This window comes from Vombatus ursinus, unplaced genomic scaffold (assembly GCF_900497805.2).
Source record: "Vombatus ursinus unplaced genomic scaffold, bare-nosed wombat genome assembly UNPS02009573.1, whole genome shotgun sequence".
Classification (NCBI taxonomy): domain Eukaryota; kingdom Metazoa; phylum Chordata; class Mammalia; order Diprotodontia; family Vombatidae; genus Vombatus; species Vombatus ursinus.
Genome location: NW_020949351.1, coordinates 2,016,863 through 2,025,753, shown reverse-complemented (window position 1 = coordinate 2,025,753; position 8,891 = coordinate 2,016,863). Strand labels below are relative to the sequence as shown.

The 8,891-nt window shown below is 40.2% G+C and overlaps 1 pseudogene; it reads left to right on the top strand.

The window, feature by feature from the left end:
* The first annotated feature begins 875 nt into the window (after positions 1-875).
* On the top strand, positions 876-2,855 carry LOC114035971 (annotated as a pseudogene).
* Positions 2,856-8,891: the final 6,036 nt, after the last annotated feature.

Here is an 8,891-nt window from a genome sequence, read left to right as displayed (position 1 = left end):
TAGATAAATGCTAGATATTATTATTACTATTTTTAAGACCAAGCAAGTCTGGCAAAGAATTGGAAAATTAAGGGAATGCCCATCAATCAGTGAATGGCTGAGAAAGTTGTGGTATATGAATGTAATAGAATACTATTGTGCTATAAGAAATGATGAGCAGGAGGACTTCAGAAAAACCTGGAAAGACTTGCATGGACTGACACTGAGTGAAGTGAGCAGAACCAAGAGAATATTGTGCAATGATCAAGTGTGATAGACTCAGTTCTTCTCAGCAATACAATCATCCAAGATAATTCCAAAAGACTCATGATGGGAAATGCCATCCACATCCAAAGAAAGACCCATGGAGTCTGAATGCAGATGGAAGCAGTTTTCACTTTTTTTGTTTGTGTGTGTGTGTGTGTGTGTGTGTGTGTGTGTGTGTTTTCCTTTTTGTTCTGTTTCTTCTTTCACAACATGACTAATGTGGAAATATATAAAAATGATTGCACATACATAACCTATATCAGATTGCTTACTGTCTTGGGGAGAGGGGGAGAGAAGGCAGGGAGGGAGAAAAATTTGAAACTCAAAATCTTATGAAAAATGAATGTTGAAAACTATCTTTACATGTAATTGGAAAAAATAAAATACTAGTTACAAAAAACAAAAACAAAAAAAACAAGCAAGTCCAGCAGAACTTTTAGGATAATAAATATAACCATTCATCACTATATCTTAGTCAGATTAGTTGTGCCGAGTACTTGTTTAATCATTGCCTATACTTAGGCAGATTCTCCTGTGCATAGATTACTTATTAAGAATACATTAGGCTACTCAGCACAGCAGCAGCCCTTCTTCCTCCATAGAGATCAGCTGTGATCCCCAATTCCCCAGCAACCATGTCAAAGGGACCCACAGTTGGCATTGATCTTGGCACCACTTACTCCTGTGTGGGATTCTTCCAACATGGGAAAGTGGAGATCATTGCTAATGACCAAGGAAACAGGACCACCCCAAGCTATGTCACCTTCACCAATATAGAACATTTAATCAGTGATGCTGCAAAGAATCAAGTTGCAATGAACCCCACCAACACAATTTTTGATGCCAAACATCTGATTGGTTGCAGATTTGATGATGCAGTTGTATAGTCAGACATAATGCATTGGGCTTTCATGGTGGTGAATGATGCAGGCAGGTCTAAGGTCCAAGTGGAGTAAAAGGGGAGACCAAAAGTTTCTATCCAGAAGAAGTATCTTCTATGGTCTTGACCAAGATGTAAGAAATTGCTGAAGCTTACCTTGGGAAGACTGTCACAAATGCTGTGGTCACAATATCAGCCAATTTCAATGACTCCCAATGTCAGGCCACCAAAGATGCTGGAACCATTGCTAGTCTCAATGTGCTCCGAATCATTAATGAGCCAACTGCTGCTGCTATTGCTTATGGCTTGGACAAAAAGGTTGGTGCTGAGAGAAATATGTTGATCTTTGACCTTGGAGGTGTACTTTTGATGTCTTCATCCTTACCATTAAAGATGGAACTTTGAGGTCAAGTCCACAGCTGAGGACACCCTCTTGGGTGGAGAGGACTTTGACAACTGAATGGTCAACCATTTCATTGCTGAGTTCAAATGAAAGCACAAGAAGGACATCAGTGAGAACAAGAGGGCTGTTCACCATCTGTGCACCACTTGTTAATGTGCAAAATGTACCCTCTCTTCTAGTACCCAGGCCAGTATTGAGATTGACCTCCTCTATGAAGGTATTGCCTTCTATACATCAATCACCAGAGCACATTTCAAAGAGCTGAATGCTGCTCTCTTCCATGGCACACTGGACCCTGGAAAAGGCCTTAAGAGATGCCAAGCTAGATAAATCACAGATTCATGACACCATCCTGGTGGGTGGTTCCACTCGCAACCCCAAAATCCAGAAGCTTCTGTAAGACTTCTTCAACGGCAAGGAACTCAAGAAGAGGATCAATCCTGATGAGGCTGTTGCCTCTGGTGCAGCTGTCCAGGCTGCCATTTTGTCTGGAGATAAATCTGAGAATGTGCAGGACTTGCTGCTGTTGGATGTCACTCCTCTTTCCTTTGGAATTGAAACTGCTGGTGGAGTTATGACAGTTTTGATCAAACGTAATACCACCATCCCCACCAAACAGACACAGAGCTTTACCACCTATTCAAACAAACAGCCTCGTGTGCTTATTTAGATTTATGAAGGTGAGAGAGCAATGACAAAGAATAACAACCTGCTTGGCATGTTTGAGCTCACAGGAATCCCCCCAGCACCCAGGGGTGTTCCTCAGATTGAAGTAACATTTGACGTTGATGCAAATGGCATCCTCATTGTTTCTGCTGTGGACAAGAGCACAGGCAAGGAGAACAAGATCACCATCACCAATGATAAAGGTCATCTGAGCAAAGAAGACATGGAGCATATAGTCCAGGAGGTTGAGAAATATAAGGCAGAGAACGAGAAGCAGAGAGACAAGGTGTCTTCCAAGAATTTGCTTGTATCTTATATTTTCAACATGAAGGCTACTGCAGAGGGTGAAAAACTGCAAGGCAAAATTGGTGATGAAGACAAACAGAAGATCCTTGACAAATGTAATGAAATAATCAACTGGCTGGATAAGAACCAGACTTCTGAGAAGGAAGAATTTGAGCATCAGCAGAAAGAATTGGAGGTCTGCAAGCTCATTATTACTAAGCTATACCAGAGTGCAGGGGGCATACCAGGCGGCATACCTGGTAGATTCCCAGGGGAGCAGCCCTATCTGGAGGTGCTTCTTCTGGACCCACCATTGAAGAGGTCAGCTCAACACACCAGAAGAAAAAGCATTCCGCACAGCTTTCCAAAAATTGAAGGACTCAAATTTGTATCCAAGGCAGTAGTGGTTTAAAAGTAACATTTAAGCTACTGTGTAAATCTGGGCATACTGAATACTTGAATCTGTGCAGAGGGAGCAAAGTGAACAACAGTGCACTTTATCAGTACTGTGAACAAGTGGAAATGCAATTCTTGCCCTGGAGAATAAAATCTATTTAAAATTAGCACCATAAAAAAAAAAGAATACATTAGGTGGCAGCTAGGTGGTGCAGTAAATAGAACACCTGGACACATTCTTATAGCATATTAAGTTTTATAAAACACTTACTTATGAAGTAGATTATTAAATATTATTATCCCCATTTTACAAATAAAAAAATTGAAGTGAAATGACAGTCATAGTCACATAGCTAGTAAATGTCAGAGCCTGGATTAGGACCTCTTGACTTTAACTCCAGTGCTCTTACAGTTATACTAACAAACAGAACTTTAAAGTACATGATTAGAATGAAGAGAGCACAGCAACTCTGTAACTTATGTTCCTAAGTGAGAAAAAAAAGATATTTCTCTCACACAGACTTCCTATGTGATTATGAGTAAGTCACTAGACCTTTCTGGTGTCAAGAGGACCTGAGTTCAAATTCAGCTTCAGATACTTGACACTTACCAGCTGTGTGACCCTGAGCAAGTCACTTAACCCTGATTGCCCCATCTTTCCCCCCCAAAAAAGAAGAATACATTAGGAAGTATTTCAGGAGCAGCATCTTGTTGCATGGCCATTTTTATATTGCAGTAGTTTATAATTAAATGGTGTATTAGGAACCTTAAAAAATAAATTTTATTCTCTCTGAAGATAAGAAACTGGGTAAGGAGTGAGAAAACGGTATGCTGACTAGGGAAGAAGAGGATACTGAAGGCAAACTTCCCATTTCACAATTTTTCCCAAGACTAATCCTCCTACTCCTTCCTGGTCAGTGGCATCAGAAGCAGAGTGATTCCAAAATGCTATTTTACTCATAAAGCAAAAGGGGAAAGCAAGTGCTCCCCAGGGATGTCATGTGGAGAAGAGATTGGACTTGTTCTATGTGACTGAAAAGAACAGAACCAGGAGCAATGGATGGAAAATGCAAAGAGGCAAATAGGGGATTGTCAGGAACTTTTTTCTAACAATCAGAGCTATCCACAAGTAGAATCAGTTGCCTTGGGATATAGTGTAATCTCCCTCACTAGAGGTCCTCAAGCAATGTCTGGGTGTCCATTTGCCCGGTACGTTGTCATGGGGATTCTTTTTTCAACATGAGTTGAACTAGATGGCTTCTAAACTTCCTTGCAACTCTGAAATTGTGATTCTATGCAGTAGCCAGAAGCAGAGGGATGCTGATGATAGAAATGCCTCTCTCCGCCTCACCCACCCCCACCTGCCACCCCCTGATATTCTGTAGCAAGAGTTGGGGCTTAAGCAATTTGCAATATGGAAGAATAAGGTTGGATTTAATTTGTAAACCATAGGATTTAGAACTAAAAGATATCTGAGATATCACCTAGAAGAGGGAGGTAAGAAAGGCAACCAACCGGGTTATCACTTCCAAAGCAGCCTCTGTGCCTTGAGAAGTCCATCTTTCTCTTATCTTCATATAAATGTTTTCTATGCTTTCCCAGGATGGTTTGGTCATCCCAGACACCCAGGAGGTATGACCCTACGACAAGTGGCAGTAGAGATTGCCACTAGCCCTTCCTATGCAGAGCTGCAGAAATTGTAGCAATGGAGACTTGAGGATTGAATACCACCAAGGGTAACCTGAAGCTGTCTTTTACCTGAAGTCATTCCCTCTCTCTGAAACAGAATTTCTATCAGAGGTCTTGGGCTGCTAATAGTCATTTTGCATAATACACAGCATTTGAATAGCATCTTATTTGTGGGGAAATAACCTTTAATTATTGTGTTAGTCATTACTGAAAAGCTCTAAAATATTAGAGCTATAATTTTTAATATGAGATTCTGAGAAACAGAAAAGTCTAGTGACTTACTCATAATCACATAGGAAGTCTGTGTGAGAGAAATATCTTTTTTTTCTCACCTAGGAACATAAGTTACAGAGTAGCTGTGCTCTCGTCTTTCTAGGCATGTACTTTAAAGTTCTGTTTGTTAGTGTAACTGTAAGAGCACTGGAGTTAAAGTCAAGAGGTCCTAATCCAGGCTCTGACATTTACTAGCTAAGTGACCATGACTGTCATTTCACTTCAATTTCTTAATTTGTAAAATGGGGATAATAATATTTAATAACCTACTTCATAAGTAAGTGTTTTATAAAGTTTAATATGCTATAATAATGTGTCATTATTAATTCATTGTTATAAGTTATTCTGTGGTCCATTAATAAAGTTTATGTATATATGGAGTCCATATCTTGCTCTAACCACCAACTCTCCCTTGGTGCTCTCTGTCTCTTCTCTATCTTTGTCTCTCTGCCTCTGTGTCTCTGTCTCTGTCTCTTTCTCTGTTTCTGTCTCTGTCCCTCTGTCTCAGTTCCTCTCTGCCTACGTCTCTATCTCTGTCTCTGTCTCTCTCTCTCTCCCTCTCTCCCTCCCTCCCTCCCTCCCTTCTTCCCCCTTCTCTCTGTCTCTGTCTCTTTCAATCTTGACTCATTCACCTCACCTTTACTCACTTAGGCAACCTAGAATGGGTCCCCAGAAAAGCAGTAAGCCAGCTTCTAACTGTGCATGACTATTCTCACCAACATTGATGAGCCCCCACTTATATATTTCTCATTAACAAATCGGCCACTAGTACTCAAATAATCTTAACCAAAACATTTACTGAAAATGCAAAGCAAGTACATAACATTCACATAAGATTCTACCAATAAACATCAGTTGTACTCTCCCATCAATGTACAGAGTGTCCATGGGGAGAATGGGTACACGTCTAAAGTTCCAGGGTAATAAATCACACATGTAGGGAATCCTTGTGGCCAGGGCAACTCATAAATTTGGAATTATAGACTTTAACACCCTCTTTCTGTTTCAAGAGCTGATCATAAAATTTCTTTGGTAAGCAAATCTTCTGTGTTGGATAGGTGTTTTCACTGCTCAGAGGAGCCAATCCATGTCATGTTTAAGTTACACCTTACTAGACACAATAACTCAGCTGGTCTAGTTGACTAATCAATTCACTGGGCTACTTCTCTGATTCAGTACTTCAGACAATTCCTCTGTTCATCTAGACTTACTCCTCAACAGCAGTTGTAGTATCCATCAGTTCCAGCTTCAGACATAATTGATGCCTTTGGATAACACCTAACACCTAGTATTAGGCTCTTTTATAAAAACATGGTGATCTAAAGATGACAAATCTCTTCTACCCTTCTCCTTTTCCTCCTTTCAACAACAATAGACGGCAATGTAACAAAATAGCTTCCATCTCAGTTTCTCTTTTCTCTTCTCTGTTCTTCTTGTTGGTAGTAAATCATAATAGAGAATTTCCACTTAATATATTTCTCAGCAGCAGATCATAACAGAAAATACAATATTTTTTCACTATACTCCTCAGCAACAAAGCATAATGGAGAACAGAATATTTTTTCACTATACTCAGCAGCAAGTAATAATACAGTCTAGCAACAAGTCACAATAAAGAACACACACAAACACACATCCACATATGCTTTTATTTCTAGCAACAAGTCATAATAAAGAGCAGAATATGTTCTCTTCATACTGATTGTTCTCATCAGAGAGTCAGAATGTGCTAGTAAGCAGAGTATATGCTCTCTACTCTTTCTCAGCAGCAGGTGGTAGTAGAGAGCACTCCAGCCTTTTATTGGCCAATTAATTCTGCCCAACAAGTGACAATGCAGAGAAAGAGTTATATTTTCTTTTTGATGCAGTTCTGAAATCTGTCCTTTTGCTTCTAATAATATGCTTCCTTTAGCAGCTAGATTCTTTCCAAGAACAACCCCACCTTAGCTTATGGGTAGTAATCAAACTCATCTTAAATTAATTTGGCCCATAATCATAGAACAGTTAAAACCATTTAATATGGTGTCTGTATTTCCCCAGTTATTAACCCAAAGGTTAATTTTCATTTTTAATTCTTCGTTTTTCATATGCAAATCACTGCAACAGACTGTAGTCTCTATTCACTTCTACAGCCTGTCACATGTAAATGAGGAAATGCTATCTCCAAATGGAACTCTTGAGCAAACTTGGGTCAGCAACTGCTTCTCTATAGAACTTTGAGAGCAATTGTAAAGGTCCACCCCTGTACTCATGTTTTTATGATGTTATGCATGTTGGTGGGTATGAATGTAGACAATAAGGCCATTAGCAATTATGAGGTCAACTTTATGAATACCAACATTACCAGAATGATGGTGTTCCATCCTCGACTTCCCAGGGAAAGATTTGCTGCACTCATTCCTTATACCAAATGCATGGCTGACTGGGTGCCTGAAAAAGCAAAAAAATAACAGCCACACAGATGGTGGAGGCAGATGGTCTAGCATGATGACTTGGCATGTCACCCACTGACATGTCAGTATGGGATTATCAACCCCTGCTTGAGAGCATGTTCTGGTTACACAAAAGAAAACAAAAGGAAGAAATTTAAAAGAAAAAAATCATAAATCTGGTCTCATTATCTTTAAAGTATATGCAGTCCCTCCCAAAGATGATTCTAACCCACCATCAGAATCCCCACCAGTAGTAAGGACTAAATTACAGTGAACCATCCACAATCTCAGCACATACCTTTTAGGAAGCAGCTAGATGGGGTAAGTGTCATAATTAATTAGCTCTTCAGGTATCAGAATTTATGGAACCCAGCAGAAAAGGGGACAGTTCTCATTGAGGTACCCCCAAAGCAGTAATATTATTGGTTTCTTTACTCATTTGAATGGGCCAGCTCCTGGGAGATATTGGGATAGAGGTCCTTTTCTCTTTCTGTAGATGCCACTGTTTCTAATATGACCTCCAGCATGCTCAAATTCCTCCAGGTGTTCCTGTCTTAGGTAGGTATATGCTCCTTTTCCCCCTTAGTCTAACTGAGACAAGGGGTATAGTTCTTTCTCCCAAAGAAGAACCATGATAGTAATTAATTTTAAAAAATAAAACAAAGTAACTTTCAGAGTATAGAATTCAAGAGGGACTGCCCAGTCTTACTACCATAGGTCCCAAACAGATTAGTGGTAGATTTTGCTCCTATCCCTAAGGAGTGAAAATATATAGTTTCCTCCAACAGTAAGAGAAGTTTCCTTCCATTGTCAAGTTCCCACCCAACCTCAACCTCTAATCAATAAAGATAGTTGGTCACAGACCCCATCCTGGTCTAGTCATTAACCCAGGTGAAGTCTTCTCCACATCTGGCTTACGCTGAAAATGTTGTTGTTGTTATTGTTGTTGTTGCTTGTCCTTTATTTTTCAAGAGGACCAACGACATCATGGGGTGATGTCTTGATTTGCATGTGAATTGGATTTAAATGAGGCAGAGTTGCACAAAGTCATCAGCCTCATTCTTTCTTCCAGAGTCATTGAAGTCCAGTATCAGAACAAAAGTCAGGATGACTGGTGATGGCCCAGGATGCAGTGGATGACCTTAGCATCTCCAGTGTTTGACCAAGATGTAAGGTCTCCATAGCACCTGCCTTAGCCACCTTCATGACCATTCGAACAAATTGTTCTCATAACCCAGGTAAAGTCTTCTTGCGCTTGAGGTGGACATCCCCCCGACTCACTGATGGGTATAAGGTCTGTTGCTTATCCTCAATCTGTTTTAGCCCATCTGCTGAGACACTGTGGCCTCTGAGCATGCTATGGCTTCTTGGAGCCACAGGTGAGAGTTGGGTGACAGGGGGGCACCAAGGATGAGCAGTCCTGAAAGGGCTCAGCAAGCCCTCACACCAGAGCTGCTAGTCCTCCCTGAATACCCCATACACCCCACTGAAAAATGTAAACAACTGGAAGGCACAATTTCAAACATAGGTAAGCTTCCTAAATTTCATTACTCTTTTACTTAAATGGCTTTTATTGACCCACAAAGTGTATCTTCTTTGTGATTTAATCAATTATAATGAC